We start from the raw sequence: 18,398 nt of genomic DNA on the forward strand, positions 1-18,398 counted from the left end.
CTTGGGTCACAGGTCAACAGTGGACACACCTGTGATAATCACATCCCCGCAGTAGTCAGGAAATCTTTCTATGTGGCACACCTCATCACAAAAGGTGTATCATGCAGAATAGATGAGGACATTGTTCCCCTCTACTCATCACTCACTGGATCCATAATAGAGTACAACTCCCCTTTTGCTATATTCTTCACAAGACTTGTACAACAACTGGAAAGTCTGCAGAAATACCTCACAAATAGCATTAGTGGCCTGAAATACATGCCATACACAGACCATCTCAAAATGCTCCAGCTGTACTCTCTTGCATATCGCCTACTCAGAGGTGATCTCTGCCTAACATACAAAGCTATGTCAAACACAGATCTGTTGGACATGCTCCACGTAAAACACTCACAATCCCTCTGATCTTCGGCCCCAAAACCCAGAGTGAAATACAAAAGGAAGTGGTGTATCCATTTACCTTATGGATACCCACACCTTCAGGTTAGTGGCACAGCATGAGGCCTTGGAGACCATGCAAGTGCAACTAACATTGGGCAAAGCTGCTTATCAGATTGTAGCCTGCTACAGATCACCTACCTTGTCTCAGGAACCTCACTCAGTATTCCTGAGAACAGTGGAAAATATAAAGGTCCTACCAAACACCATTATATGAGGAGATTATAACTACCAAAACACTGACTGTGAGAATCACTCATGTACAACGTCCTCTGCCCAATGCTTCCTAGAGTTTAAAAACTCAAACACTCTGGAACAGCTGGCCACCACACCCACTAGAGGTGACAACATACTGGACCTGATCATCACCAACATGGGGTACCAGTGTTCCACAACAGAGATAAACCCCTCGCTGGTAATATCAGATCATAAAGTAATCACACTGGACATCCACATTATGCCCCCCCACAGTCAAGGAAACCACTGTGAAGAAAGTTTCTAAAGCAAACAGCACTCTTCTCAAGACCAAAGTGGAAAGTTCAAAAGCACCCTTGCTATAGGATAATGCTATACAATCTGCAAAATCATTTACAGGTGCATTCTGTGCACATCTACAGGGATGCATGGATCGAGACATGCCAAATGAAACCAAGATGCACTCCTCCAAAAATAGGAAACCAATCTGATGGTCGTCGCACATAAATAAGCTAGACAACAGAAGGAGGGAACAAACACATGATAGAGCAAACTTCACAAAAGGAAAGGCATCACTGATCATTATTAGGAAGAAACAATGATCGCTCATAAAATAATCCAAGGCCAGTTTCTAAAGACAAATTGCCAAGGAATGTAAGAATAACAACCACAAAGCCTTCATTAGCTATACCAAACATTTAGGTGGCAGCTCTCAAATATGCAGTCAGCTACTGCAAAATGGAAAAAGATACACTGAACCAACTTACATTGCCCACATCCTGGGGGACAAGTTCAGTGCAAACCTCCCCCATCACCCCCAAAAGGGCCTGTGTCCATCCCAGAAGAATGCAGAGCACCAGACTTCATGGACATGCAGGTCAAAACAGCCCTCTCCAAAGCTAAGAACAAAGCATCAATGGGACTGGATGGTATCCCAGGCTGCGACTTACACCTGCCCCAAAAGGAACTACACCCTCACCGACATTTACTGTCCAGACTCAACCTTACCACAGGCTATGTACTCAGAGAATGACATACAGCAACAGTCATCCAGCTCCACAAAGGGGGTGCCACAACAGAACCAGGAAACCATTGCCCTATAGGCCTACTCAGCCTGGTCTGCAAAGCTATGGAGCAAATAATCATGGAACGCACAAACAGAGACAATGGGGACCTCCAGACACTGGACTCTACCCAACTTTTCATTGTTAAAGGTAGATCCTGGCTCCTAAACCTAGTTGAATTATTTGAAACAGTTACCAAGGACATAGATGGAGGTGAATGTAGTCCACACAGCCCACCAGGGCCTCACTGAGGCCTTTTGACACCATTCCCCACTCTGGCATCATGGATAAGCTTATCAGCTTGAACATTAACAGCTATGTCACAGGATGGGTGTCCAACTGGCTCACAGATCAAACACACATGTTCAGAGTTGCGGGTGCCATGTCTAACTCTAAACCAGTCACAACTGGCATCCCACAGGTATTGGTTCTGGGACCCCGCCTGTTCAGTAGATACTGCTCAGAGGTACAGGCAAGCATGGGAGGAGTATGGCTGAACAAGTTTGCAGATGACTGATAACTGTGGTCCATAATCAACGCCACGGCTGACACAGACATCCTACAGAAGGGTTTTACAGAGACAGATACCTGTTGTCAAAACAATACCGTCAAGCAGAATGCCAAAGAATGCATAGTCATCCCCTTTGGATAAAACAAAGTGCACACAAATTACCACATAGGTGGGAATCCAGTATGTATGGAGAATGTAATTATGGCCCTGGGGACCCAGGTAGACAGTAAACTCTCCTTTGATGATCACATTGCCAAAGTGTCTACAAATGCCTTCTATGTAGCCCACCTAATGTCACCTAATGTAACCCACTTTGTCTATTCTGATGATGTCACCATCCTACAAATATACCTGTGGAAAAGAGAACTCCCAGTAATGTGTATAGCGTGTTGTGTAAATGTGTACTCCTCTAATATCATTAAGTAGTTAGGTAGGGGTTTGAGTCCTTGACAACTGTAGGAGAGTGTGTGTGTGTCTCCTTGTAGAGGAACAGCCTTTTTGGAGACAACTACAACACCTTAAAAGTGGTATACTCATCTTTGTCAAGTCTGATGATGTCACCATCCTACAAATATACCTGTGGAAAGAAGAACCCCCAGTAATGTGTATAGCGTGTCGTGTAAATGCATACTGCTCTAATATCATGAAGTAGTTAGGTAGGGGTTGGAATCCTGCACTTGGCAACTGTGTGTGTGTATCTCCTAGTGGAGAAGCAACCTTTTTGGAGACAACTACAACACCTGAAAAGTGGTATACTCATCTTTCTGAAGTCTGATGATGGCATCATCCTACAAATATACCTGTGGAAAGTAGAATTCACAGTAATGTGTATAGCGCGTCATGTAAATGCGTACTCCTGTAATAACATAAAGCAGTTAGGTAGGGGTTTGAATCCTGCACTTAGCAACTGTGTGTGTGTGTGTGTGTGTGTGTGTGTGTGTGTGTGTGTGTGTGTGTGTGTGTGTGTGTGATCTCCTTGGAGAGGAACAACCTTTTTGGAGAGTACTCAAACATCTTAAAAGTGGTATACTAATCTTTGTCAGGTCTGATGATGTCACCATCCTACAAATATACCTGTGGAAAATAAAACTCACAGTAATGTGTATAGCATGTTGTGTAAATGTGTACTCTTGTAGTAACATAAAGCAGTTAGATAGGGGCTTGAATCTTGCACTTGACAAGTGTATGTGTGTGATCCCCTTGGAGAGGAGCAACCTTTTTGGAGAGTACTCAAACACCTTAAAAGTGGTATACTAATCATTGTCAGGTCTGATGATGTCACCATCCTACAAATATACCTGTGGAAAAGAGAACTGTCAGTAATGTGTATAGTGCATCATGTTAATACATACTCCTCTCATGTCATGCAGTAGTTAGGTAGCAGTTTGAATCCTGCACTTGGTGAGTGTGTGTGTTTGCTTGATGTGTGTGACACTATTGGTCAATGGGTTGTGGGTTTTGCTTTTACTACTGTATGACATATCAGTATGACACCAGTATGTGAATTGCACATGTGAGTTAACTGTGTGACAAATACATGTACGTACATGTGACCTCAATTATTGCATGTGTGGGAACCCTGCTTTCTCCAAGAACACATCTGACATTTTTTCAAGAGTGTGCTGCTGCTTTCCAGATCTTAGGACACATCTGTATGCTTGTGACAAGGCCAGCCACTGCAGTGATCCCTGGCCTAGGTCAACTGTGTCACACACATTCATTACGGTTTCTATAGAATTGTGTGAGTGAGGGTTTATAACCAAGGTATATGTCAGACCTGTTCAAACGCAGCAGGGTCTATCAATGATGGCTATTCATTATAGGTGTACAACAACCTTTGTGGATATGCATGCAGAACCCTTATTGCTTATGTGATCCACTGAGGGATACAAAAATACCTTTGGAAATGTGATTATCAAAGGACAGATGACGTACCACTTGGTTGCATGTACACATCGGTACCTGTTCTTCATGGTGGTGGCTACTACCTATGTGGTACTGTGGGGATACTATGTTCCGTAAAGGTGGATGACTATGCTTTGATTGGCTTATAGCTTTACAGCATGGGTTTGACAAAGGGATCTGTCTGTGTGATACCCTTGTGGAGGATGTGTGCGTCATCTGGAGAATGCATAATAGGCCACAGTATGCATTACCACATGTGGATGGACATATCCCTACTGTGATTGCTTGTACCTAAGAGAGCTATATGCCAAACAGGAGTGGTCTCAATAATGGGTGCAGGTGAATACCACTGATTACTGGCATAGTATAGTACCTGAAGTGTCCAAATGTTACTGTGTGTCCTACATCTGTGTGTCAGTTGTCAAGACATCATATAATGATTGGTTATGGTCAGGCTATTGAAGTTGTGTATACTACCAGAATGCAAAACAATGACAGATAGTAACAGTATCACCCACAGCACAGTGTCAAACCATGTCATACACATGTGTAGTCAAGTTCCGAAATGTGTGTAGTACAATGCATACTGGCCACCAATCATGACTGTGGAGTGTTACTGTGTAATACAGGGCATATCACCCTGCCCATGTGTCCACTATGCACATACATGCAGACAGTGCACCTCCACCATGTTCACAAATGTACACCTGCAAATCTGTGCCACACACATCCCACACATTCTGTCCACTCTCTAACACATGCTTTCAATACTACACACATCAGCCATGCATGTGGGTAGACAATACACTATTGGAACTAACCCTGGTATAAACATTACTACCTTGACAATCATAGCTTACATGCATCATGCCTGCTCAGCTACACCTTCAAGCATATCATTACACTCTACTGCTGACAACATGCTAACATTGCTATACTGCTATAAAGTCACCCTGTGCATCAGCACCATGGTAGCCTGTTCCTGCATCGATGTTACAGATGACAGGAGGTGGCACAGGATTCATCATATGCACAGGGTGTGTTGTTGGTTTGCCAGAGGCCTACAGTGAGCCATACAATCGACATGTATGTGTGTGTGTGTGTGTGTGTGTGTGTGTGTGTGTGTGTGTGTGTGTGTGTGTGTGTGAGGGCCAAGAGTACTGCTATGGGCCAATGTTGATGTAATGTGTGCGTGTATGTGATAGCCCTAGGTGTCTTGTTTATGTGTGTGTGTGTCTGCATGCACACAGTTCCACCATGTGGCTGCCATATATGGGTATTTCTGGGACAGCCACAGACTGTAACGGCCAATCTTTACAGATCACTGTCTCTGGCCATGGATACGGTACCTGTGCCTCGCAGGGATGCTACTGACACTATCAGGTGCTAAGCCTGACTGGGTACTATCCCCAGAGGTAGATGGATGTAAACTGGACCCAGGTCCCTGCTGGGACTGTCCAGAGCCATGCGCACGTGGTCTTCTAGAACGGTCTATGGACAGCCCACCCCCAACATTGCTGGGGCTGGTACTGGCACTACGGGAGCAGCTGTGACTTGAGGGACATCCGTGGCGACTGCCAGCTGCTGATGTTGCTGGCATACGTCCATGTTCACATGTCACCCGTCCCGCACTGTCCTGACACATGGACATGACATTGCGGAGGACATCTAATGCCTCACCCCAACGTCTATCCGTGACCTCAGTGTAATTACGGATGGCACCTGCTAGGTCACGGACACTGTCATTTAAACCGGTGTTATGTGCCCTTAGTCCCTGTCTGGTGTACTGTTCCATATGTGCCTGTGCCTCCATGACAGCCTGGAACATGCGTGAGGTTGTAAGACCTGTGGCACGTCTGCCAGTGGCATGATGAGCAGCAGTGCTCCAGCGAGAACCCCTGGACATCTGCCTATGTGGTACCCTTCCAGACATCTGGGTATGGCTGCTGTGTTGGAATGCATGTGCCATAGATACCACACTGTCCTGGCCAATGCTGGCTGTACGCTGTCCCTCAGCTAAGGGCATTGGTGATGGATGTATTGGCAGTATGACTGTGTACATGGATGGGGTGGACACTTGTGTATTGTCGATTGTTGACCCAAAGACAGACCCTGGCAAACATGCCTGTGCCTCAGCACACCTATCATCATTATCACTATCATGCTCAGTGACATCAGTTTCCCTGCTGCAGTGAACCAGCCCATAATCAGCACCTGTGAAAGGGAGACAGGAAACACACTTTACGACCTGTACATGATGTCTGCACACATGCACACATGCACACATGAACACATGCACACATGCACTCATGAACGCATGCACACATGCACTCATGAACACATGCACACATGAACACATGCACACATGCACACATGCACACATGAACACATGCACACTCTTCACTATAACAGACACACACACACACACACACACACACACACACACCACCAGCAATCCAGAACATACTCAATAGCGTGTGATGGTGGGGTACAGTATCACAAGCCAAACATTTATATCAAACGTGGCAGCATGCAGGACGTGTGTTGCTCAACAGCATGCAGTGTGAGTGTAGACAGCCCTTGCTAATAACAGTATACATGGCTTTGATGCATGTGTGTTTTGTTCAGTGATTGGCCTCACCCTGGAATGCAATGTGTACATGGACACAACATTGCTGTGCAAGTATTAAAAGCTCTGCAATGTCCTGTGCACCATCACTCAGAAGTATACATACCATGGCTGGATGTGTATCAGTGTGTCACATAGATATCCATTTCTGATTAGAGCATCTGTGTCTTTAGCAGATAATTGTGGACACAGGTTTAGCACATGCATGCTATGTATACACAAAGGATGAGTGGTGCATGTATACCTGATGGAACACCATTGCCAACATAGCCATTGTACAGTAGTTATGGTGAGTGTAAAACATATTGTGGACATGCCAGTGCCAACCATGACATGGCATGCTACAACACAACTGCAACATTAAGCATTACACATACACAATGTGTGTCATGTGACCTATACACTCAATAGCATTACAAGACATATATGTGTCACTTTGTGCAAATGGTGATTGCTATGCATATTGTATATAGGTGCATATGTTTGCACACACAAAACATTGAGGTGTATAGCAATGAATGCTATGTGTAGTACTGTGGTTACTGTAACTGGATGGCGTGTTGTACCATGAGCCATCATCATGAAGCATCATGTGGTCACTCAAGGCTACTTATGTGTGCCGGACCAGCACCTATTATGCTGTACCTGATCTGCAGTACCATGGCTACATTCACCATTTCACAGCCAGTTGTTACATGGGTTTGTAAGGTGCCCAATAGGGAGCATTGCTTAACATGAATGTGTTGTGTGTTGGAGAGTTTTGCACTGCCCCATGATAGGCCTCTACCCCTCAGGTATATTATGTGTGCTGTGTGGATGACATTTGGGATACTGGAGTGTGACCTTACAGTGTGTATCTGAGTACGCCATGTGTAGCATATTAACATGTACTGTGTATGACGGAGTTGTGTATGTCGTGTGCATGTGTATTAACTGCCTATCCAATGTCCACTATAGTGTAGCCACAATTCTTTGGGACGCTCAGTGTATTGCATGTGTTTGAGGCAGCCACTCACATTACTGAAATGTGCATAGTCTCACAGGAAACATGCACAGCATGCATTATGCGTAGGTGTGTTACATGTGTACACAGCCTACACCTCACCTATGACATGCACATTTTGTTAGCAATATTGAATGTAGAACACACTCACCAGCATGGATCTGATGCCTTGCTGTCACACCAGAGGGACCTACAAGGATATGAAACAGTTTGTCAGTGACAACAACTGTGGCATTGCTACTGTGGGTTTGCAATCTTACAGTAGCACAATGGTTGACAGTCACAGACCTACACATCATGTTCCAAATTATCAGTCTTGAACAACACCAGACTCCACATCTTCTAACTACACAGTACACATCTCACATATGCATGATCTAACAATAGAGGTAACAGTAGTCTACAGATATGGCATCTCACCTGCATGCTCCATGTGAACTTGCTGGGGGGCTCCGGCCTCCATGATGATGCATGTGTGCTGTTGTTGTTGTTGGCCGGGAGCCCCCAGGCTCAGGAGCAGCTCCTCCACTCTGGTGAGGGGGGATGGGTGGCAACCCCACCACCTGTGGCAAGCTGTTGCCTATGGACATCAGACACACGCTGCCGGGTATGTCTAAGTAAATCACTGCAGTGATGTCGTACCTGCTCATAAATCCGGTTATGCATGCCTATTTCATTTATCCTATGGACAACATCTTGCCACAGCACAGTCCGCTCATGCTGGTCCTGGCTGGTTCTTGAAAATAGCAGGGTGTACTGTTGGATGAGACAGTTTGTTAATATCTCATCCTCTGCACGGTTATATGCTGGATTGTGATGGTGGGACATGTCCCTGGAAGACAATAAAACAATATGTGTGAGCAAGTCATGTGGCACACTTAACATTCTACAATACAGATATCACTGAACTGCCATCAATAGCAAACTATTGTCTGTCAGAGGATACACACTTTCAATACCACATATCAATGCCCAATCCACAACTGCCTGACAGTGCCTGACACACTCTATATATTAAAACATTTTCTGCACAGCAACTAAGAGAAACCACTATGTAAGACTATGCAACAGTACATGGCACACTGTATGCGACACAATGCACCACCTAGCCACAAGAGGTATATATCAAGCTAATGTATAACGAAATATGTAATCCATTGCACTGATTGTAAAGTCCAGTTACAGTATTACCAGTATACCACACTAGTTGTTGATGGAAAACCCCTGCCTACAATATGTGCACATTTGTGACTATAGGTGGCATACTGCTGTACTAGACTATACATGTTGCTAGATACGCACTTATATCCTGTAACACACATATGACCGAGGGCATGTTACAGGCATACCCACACACACATCAGACATACATACAGGACACAGAGGTATGGCAACCCAGATGAGCTTTACGTGTGTACCATACAGTACTGTGTGTCAGTACTTACAAACCCTTATGCCTGAGGTATGTAATCTATGAGGACTACAGGGAACACACAAAACAGTGTTTCCAAGCAATGTGGACATACACCATACTGTGCTGTTTAGGCCTACAGCTTCAAGTAGTACTACAGTTCATACAGGGGTATGATTCACCAGCAGTAACAATCAATGAGCATACATGTACTGCTTTATCCTCCAATGGCACACCCCAGTTAACACAAAGGGACTATGTCAGACCATATGCCATACTGCTTTTTCTGGCTAGCAATAGCATACACATCTTTTGCTGGGATCAGAGCTAGGACACATAATACCATGACAGAAACAGTTTCCCACTAAGCTATCCCACATATACACAACTGTGACACATTCACCAACACATTCACCATCACACTCAGTCAACCTCACATAGCAATTATTGCAACAAGTACATGTGGGTGTGTATTGGTTCATAGGTAGGTAATAGGCTATAGGGCCTATAGAAGCCTAGCCAGACGGTACCCTGGCCTTTGACACCCAAGTAATTTCCTTTCATGTGTCCCTGTCAAGCAGAGCCACAAAGGTGATTCCCGGGGTGTATTTCCTATCTACCATCCAATCATCAAGACTATTCATGACGAGTGCTACTGAGGGGCTTTGGTTGCTATTGATAGGTAGTTTGTTCCAGAGTATGGGATGTCTCTGAGATAGGAATCTATCCCTCCAGCATGTTCTGTTTATTGAGGTGACAAGGTTTAGGTCCCAGAGCGTGTAGCTTGTAGGGATTGTGATCTGTTTATGTGGAGCATGTCCAACAGCTTTGGGTTTGACATAGCTTTGTATGTTAGGCAGAGGTCACCTCTGGGTTGCCAGTATGTGACACAGTCTAGCTGTGGTTTTGTGAGATGGTCTGCATAGGGCTTCTGTTTGAGGACAGTATTACTCTTTGTGAGGTATGTCTGTGGCCTTTCCAGTTGCTGTAGATGTCTTGTGAGGTACATACCAGAAGGGCCATTGTACTCTATAATGGGTTTTGTGAGTGATGAGTAGAGGGGAACACTGACCTCTTTTTCCCTAGATGACACAGCTTTTGTGATGAGGTGTGCCTTGTAGACAGAATACATGACTAGTGTGGCACTGTGATTATCAAGGGGGAGACTACTGTCCACCCGTGCCCCATGATCTCTTATCACACTTTCGGTGTTAAGTCGACTACCACCTATGTGGTAGTTCATGGGTACAGAGTATTTAGCAAAAGGGATGCCAATGAATTTCAGACATTGAGCTTGAGGCCATGGCTTTGTCACCATGCATCTGTCACAGTAAATATTACTCAGTCTCTCCCTCTCTCTCTCTCTCTATATATATATATATATATATATATATATATATATATATATATATATATATACACACACACATACATATAAACATCCATTGGTGTACATATAGATATACGTATAGGCACATATACAGTCCACCTTTCATGGTGGGAATATCAATTATGCGAAGTATGTGAGGTATACAGTTATGTAATGATATTGCACAGTCTTGTGCAAAATGCTTTGAAGGTGTTCTCAGCCCGTGTGGCTTTAGCAGGCCTCACTGCGGAAACACTGCAAACCTAACAAATCACACCCACAGCGTTTAACCACCACATGTCATATACCAGCAATGTATGCTGGCTTGTTTGCCACACACTACTACCTACATACAAATATGCACATAACCTTCACCAACATGTATATGACCTCCCTTCAGAAACAGTTGCAGTATGTCCCTTGCTCTATGCAAATGTACAGATGCTAATAAATCTGACACTGATATATCTCTTCATATGTGTGTGCCATACACACACAAGGTCCACACTGTTGTAAGTCCCTGGATCTCACGGCTGACCTGTTGGGCCTTGCTGCAACATGAACAGGTGTCACGTGTGAGCACACAGTTATATTAGAGTGTGTATACATAGCTGCAAATGCTAGATTAGCATACTAGCCTGGTACAGCAGTTACCAATGCTAAGCTACACGTTTATATGACTATCATGCATGTGTTACTCTGTCACATCCATGGTTATATAGCTGTATGGGCTACTCCCCCAAACACCCATTGTCCACACTACTGTACAGAACACAGATAACATGGTTCAGATGTTTGACATTTAATGCTGAGCTACATATATCACAGTTATGTCCCACTGCACACAGCTACACACTGATTTGTCCATGGCAGTAGTTGTGCAGGGCATCTGTGTATAGATACGTACTGCTACCACATATTGATGTTTCAACATATGTTGAGTGGTCTTCAAATACATCTACTACATGCCAGTAAATACATATCTGTTACATACCTTTCCTTTGTATGAGTTCGTAGTTTTCAGTTAGCAGTATCTTTGGCTTAATGTAGTTATTTTTTTTTTTGTTTAAATTTTTTTTTATTAGTTTATTATTATTATTTTTTTCCCACTGCTGTGGCTGGGGGTGTGAGTCTCTCTCAGTCTCTCTCTGTCTCTGTGTCTGTGTATCTCTCTCTCTCACTGTCTGCAATGGGGTGATTGCATGTGTGGCCAGCAGGTACAGCCTGCTTTTATAGGTATCTGCACATGTGCATGTGATGGCCTCTGCACCAATTGGTGGCCACCATTTGGTAATTGCATGCAGCCTGCTGTGTGGTAATTGCAGTACTCACTGTCATAGCAACCCAATGCTATAAATTGCTATGTCAGGTACGCTTAGCCCTTTCAGCTTTCCAGAGTGGGGCTTATGCTTGTTTGCTGTGGACACTGTTGTGTAAGTCAGAAGGTTGGTATAGTTCTTATATCTGAAGCTAGGGGTGTAGCCACTGATATTATTGTTGTACTCAGACCTGAATGTTGCCACTTCCATTACATAGTTGTCAGTGTAGAATTGTACTCACCCCTACATATGCTAACACAAGATACATGTGAGTATGTAGTTTATTTTCTACTTCTATAATTTCCTGCCATACAAAAGTAGTTATTGAGATGTATTCATTTGGCACATGAACTGTTTGTGAACTGCTATACTGTGAACATTTATTCACTCACTTTTGAACAGTTTGTGCTTTTTTAGTGTTGACATTAGCACAGGCTGCTCAGGAAAACTGTACAAATTTCTGTACTGAGTATGCCTACCTACATCCTTGGTAGACCCTGAACACACGTTTATTGTACATTTGGGTATGGGGTGCAGTAGGACAGATAGCATTATGTATTAATGTGTGAACTTTATTTTGCTGGACTTAAGGGTTGCTGTGTACCTGTTAGTTTACCAAGGCAAGTAGTCTATCTGCGAAGCTCCCAACTGTGGACCTATCCAGGTGGTAGCCAGAGGTTAGCCTGTTATTCTTTGTGCACTACACCATTTTTTTCAGCACTGGAACAATGGCATTGTCACAGTTGGTTGCTACCCTTGGTATTTCAGTGTTGTACTCCTACATAAGGGTATGCTTCTGGAACTCCTTCCAAAGCCATTTGCACAGTGTGTAACAGCAGAATAGCTGATATGCCTGTGTGTTTCTGCCTCTGCCAGGCCTCTCAAACACTCAGGTACATATTTGAACAGACTTAGGGTAAAGTAGGTCGAAGTGAGGTACACCTTTACAATATTAGAAACATTAGGTTGAGACTTTGAGAGAACCAGAGCATATGGATTAATACACATTTCCTGGAGTACAAGTGATGTCTAACTCTTACTTTTGTCATTATTCCTTATGTGCAATTCACCACCTTTCTGCTTAACTTCAGTAGCTTTCAGTGGGATTCAGAGGGACACAGCTAAAACCTGTCTCGGAATCAGAGACATGCCTGAAAACTAGTCACAGTTGGGAAGTATGGCCTCTGCCCTAATCAGATATGCTAGTGTTTGTCCTACTATAATACTGTGTGGGGGTTGTAAAGTGCTGCTGTAACATTATTTCCTGCTAGAATGGCTGGTTCTCTTTTCACAGTCATGTAATGCAATTCCACAAGAACTGCTGGTAAAGATCCACAGAACAGGATTTGTGTTATGGCATTCCTATTTGTCCTTTACATTCACTCATTCTGATGCATGATATATTGATTTTTGCACTAATTTGTTGTATGTTTACCATGGCGCAGTGGTACTTCATGCAGTCTTGTGTGTACAAGGTCCGGGGTTTGAGACTGACAGAAGTATTTTATTTTGCTGCTGAGCAGAACAAGAGCCCTGACATACAGAGTGACTAAGGCACTTCTAAGCAGTTGTAAGCAGGTTTGCGTGATGCTTAGCTAAGCGCATACAAGCTTAGCTAAGCGCACACTCACACACACTCGTGCAAACCCGCTAACTACTGCTTAAAAGTGCTTACTCCCGCTACCCCCGTGCTAATTTCTTTGAAAGAAAAGAAAATGGGGAGATAGGAAAGTGGTGAAAAAAGGGGCACAAAGAGGGAAAGACAGTAGGGAAAACAGCTCGGGATGTGCAGGACGGGTGTAGGGAAGGTCCATAGCTGCCCATTTCTTTAACAGCAATAGCTGTGCATATGCTAGTAATTTGAATAGAATTTTGAAACCTTCCACCCCTGAGAGGGGTGAGGACAACAAAGTATGTTGTACTGCCAATTAAATTTCAGTTTATGTGTCCAGCGGACATGTGTGCGGAATGGGCAGCTATGTATGGAGAGTAATTTTATTGTGGGAGCAGATTGCCTTTTTTTTTTTTTCAGGTAAGAGTGGAATGTGGGGTAGGGGAAGTAGGTATATTTTGGGAGGTAGGTTGGGGAGGTAAACAAACAAGACAAACAAGACGCATACAGGGGCGGAGTATGACACATGGGGTGGGTGAACACCATTGACGGGGAAGGGTGTTTGGAAATCGCAAGCCCATGAGCCCACAGATGGAACTGAGATCCCCACCCATGGGCAGTCACCACTGCACCTTCACAGCCTGGAGGGTGGCTGTGCTGGGGGCTGCGTAAGAGGGGCAGGCTCACCCGTGAGTCACGCCACTCTTGCCTCAAGCTGGCATAGAGGATCAGTGACTGAACGCTGGATCTCCCTACACTCCACAGCCTGGACCGTTTGGAGGGTGATAGGTGGCCCTCCTCTGCCCACACTTGCAAGGAGGGGGTGAGCCCCATCCCCTGCAGCGCTTCCACCCAAAGGTGGCACAGGACCAACGGAGGAAGGGGTCCCAGGCTGGGCACCGGAACTGCTGGTGCCAGGTGCCATCGCCAGCTGAGGTGGGACAGGTGGGTCCACTGGGACCGGCCTTCCCATACATTCTATGTTTAGGAGGATTTAATGACAATATGGGTTAGTAATAGCCAACAGCATTCCAGTTTAATTGTAACAGCATACAGTCCCATTAACCCAACACACCAGAGTTCCAACAGTTGAACAGCAAGCATAACACATGCATATATAGAACAACAGTGGACATTCCAACAGCATGTAGGATTGATTGGTGGCAACAGGCCGCCAAGATTGTGGTATGTGAACAGGGCACATGCATCGAAGTACATGCAGATATTTATATAACAATAGGACATGTGTCCCAACAAATGTTATGAGATTAGACATACCTATTGAAGTGTGGAATTGCATTGTTTATGCACATACAGTAGGGTGTAAAACTTATCTATACTTATAGTTTACACTACATTCCTATTGACTGCAGTTAAATATCCTCTACATGTATTATTACACTATTTATTTATTTATTTAAATTTGTTGACCGGGAGTGTCCGACTGGACGTAGGTCCATTTTCAGTGGAGGCCCGGGGAGAAAAGTTCCACAGTTAAAATAAACAGACAGTAGTTACATTGGATTACATAGCGATTAACAATTTAACATAGCAATTACTTACAACATATTTACAGATGAAGAACATAGTACATCAGTAGACAACTAGAATCTTTATCTGTGAAGTACATAACAGACATTAACAAATGTTACAATGAGAAGTTCCTACTGTATAATAAGTACTAGGCTTATGAGCATCCGAGCTTGCTATAATTAAGGTAGTTAGTGGAGTGGAAAGGAAGGTAGTGGTTGGATGGGTGAATGATATTAGAGTTTGAGTTGCAAGGGCATAGCCAGCATGTTTTTAGGTACGCTTTTAGTAAAGTTTTGAAGTGGGTGCATGATGGTACGGAGGTAATTGTGGGTGGAAGGGGGTTCCATAATTTGGCTATGGTGCAAGAGAACAGTGCTTCACCAGCAGAGTTATTGGGTTTAGTGATCTTTAAGTGATTTTTGTTGTTGGATCTTAGTGGTCTGGTGGTGCGATAGGGTTGGAGTAGATTCTGGAGGGATGGGGCATTTAGTGGATGGTGTACTAGTTTGTGGGTGAGTGAGAGTTGATACCACTGAAGGAGGTGAGGGAGTTCAAGCCAGCCCAGTTCAGCAAGTGAGAGACAGTGGTGACTATGGTAGGATGCCCCTGTGGTAAATTTGGTGATTTTGTTGTAGCAGGTCTCTAGCTTGTTTAGATCACATTGCCTTAGGTGGTATATATTGGAGAGGCATAAAGTAGGGTGGAGATAAGGTGGAAATTTGCTATTGAAATCTTTGCTGCTTTGGTGAGAAATTGATTATTTCTGTATAATGCTCCTAGTTTTTTGTGGACTTTTTTTATGGTCATGGATATGTGAATGTCAAATTTTAGTTTATTATCTATTTCCACTCCTAGCAATTTGGTGTGTTCAGTTGGGTATATAGTGGTGTTGTCTTTTGCTGTGATGTTAAAGTGAGAGTTGATTTGAGTATGTTTGGTGGGTTGGAAGATGAATAGTTTAGTTTTGTTTGGACTGAGTATTAATTGGGCATTGGATAACCAAGTTTCAACAGAAGAAAAGGCTTCCTGTGTGACTTTTTTTAGTTTTGGTAGGGACTGGGCTGAGCAGATGATGGTTGAATCATTTGCGTATTGCATGAGTGTGCCATGTGCACGTTAAATTGTGAAATGGGTTTTGCTAGTTCTTGATATACCTGACTTGTATCTGACATACAAACCATCCTGGATGCAGATGTTACTGCTGCATATTTATATTTTTCATTTATATTTATGTATCTACATATCTGGATGTGTTCAGGTGACATTATCAGGTATATTAACAGCCCCCTACATTTCTAGCAGCATACTGACATTTCTGGGGAACACATGAACAAGCTACTCATGTGCCAGATTAACATGTACATGCCGGCTATTTACCGACAGTTGAGGACTGTATATATGCTTAACAGCTACTGGCACTCCCTTCATCCACTTTATATGGGCCTACCCATGTGTGGGTTGACTGCACTTAATACAACAATACTATTTCTGTTATGCAAGGGTACAACAACATATCACAGAAAGTGACACGGACACACTCCAGGAATTATACCTTTATTAATTACATTACACACTTTTCTAGTGGCTCTCTCAATTATTTGATATATCAGTGCATGCAGAGATCTTTTATTCAATACTTTTTATACCTTTATTAATGGGTTACAACACCTTTTCATGCTGTCTCACTTATTTTATATAACAGTACATGCAGAGAAGTTATTCCACACTTTTTATACCTTTAATAATGGGTTACAACACTCTTTTTCAGGCTCTTTCACTTCATGATCACACATGCAGAATATTTACTAACCTGCCTGGTGGCGCAGCCTTAGCAGCCTATCTGCATAGGCTTGCTGATTCGCAGCATGGACACCTGCAGCTGTGAAGTAAATGAAGGGATATTGAAAATACCTGCCCATTATATAGACTACAGTAGCTATTCTTACATACTCCATTCCATGGATACCTACTCAGTAGTGGGGCATTGTCATTTCCACGGGCCTCCTGTATCCACTGGTTCAGTTGGTCCTGCTTCCGTCTCTTCAGGTCTGCATGGTGGTGTCTGACCTGCTCCCCAGTCCGAGGGATGCCTGTGGCACTGGTGAGATCATGTGCTAGATGGTTCCATGCCTCTGCTTTGTACTCCATGCCTTGGAACTGGCCCTGCAGGAGTCTTGCATCATGATGATGGACAAGGAGCCAAACCATCAGTTTTGACTCCTCAATACCCCACCGTTGCGCTCGAAAATGAGAGCCCTCTTCAGCACCAGTCATTTTGTCTGCAGATGTGAGCTACAACCAGTTATGGAGATTATTGCCACCTATGGGGCTTAAATATGGCTCATTTCCCGCACTTATTTGTGATTGGCCAGTTTGGAAAATTCTCAGCTGAGTGCATACCTGCTTAGCACTGAGTAAACTTTCATTAATATGTATATGTATGTTGACAATGCATGAACAGCAAAAGCTATCATGGCTTAGTGGTTCTGTACTTTGATTATGATGTACAGTATCCCGGGTTCGAAGCCTGTCATTGCTTTTTATTTTACTACTGGCCTGACCAGCTAGGAGGTGTGGCTATGTTTAGCCGACTTTGCTCTAATTTGCCCAACGTTGCTCTACGTTGCTCTATGTTGCCCGACATTGCCCTACGTTGCGGTAGTTGGCAGCTACACACAAAGCCATTGCGCTAGTTAAAGCAGTGCTTAGCTATGGGCAATTATATTGCGCTAGTTAAAGCAGTGTTTAGCTATGGGCAATTATATTGTGCTAGTTAAAGCAGTGCTTGGCTATGGGCAATTATTCTTAAATGTGCTTAATACTGGTAAATGTTGCTTAGCAGTGCTTCACATTGCTTAACATAGGTTACTTATGCATTCATTAATATGCATGACCCTTTCACCTTCTTATATATATTTAAAATATCGTTCACTACTACATAGGCCATTTAAATGCATTTTATTTTTTATTTTATTAACAATGCAAACCACAGAAGAACACTGTACAAACATCAACAAAACTATATACAACTATACATTGCTATCATTATATATAATTACAACATATAATCAATTAATAGAGAAATAATACAAAATAATAAAGTGTTTCAGGGTTAAAAAACAATCAAAGAATACATTCAAAAATTCAAAGAACAGAAACAAAAATTACCCAGAACAGAACATGATGACCTTTACTAATATGCCTAATTTTTCATCCTTTAGACCTTCCCATGTTAGTGTGACAGCACTTCCAATGCAATAAAGGATCAAATATTATTAAATAATGACAAATGAAATCCACCACCTTGAGCCACCTTGATGGAATATTGTCAGGAGGGGATTGTAATATGTACAAAACAAATTGAAAGTGTTGATTTTTCGTATCCCATATTCTCCAGAATAACTTTAAA

The sequence above is a fragment of the Protopterus annectens genome, chromosome 10.part0, assembly GCF_019279795.1.
Source record: "Protopterus annectens isolate FY-2018-M chromosome 10.part0, PAN1.0, whole genome shotgun sequence".
Taxonomy (NCBI): Eukaryota; Metazoa; Chordata; order Ceratodontiformes; family Protopteridae; genus Protopterus; species Protopterus annectens.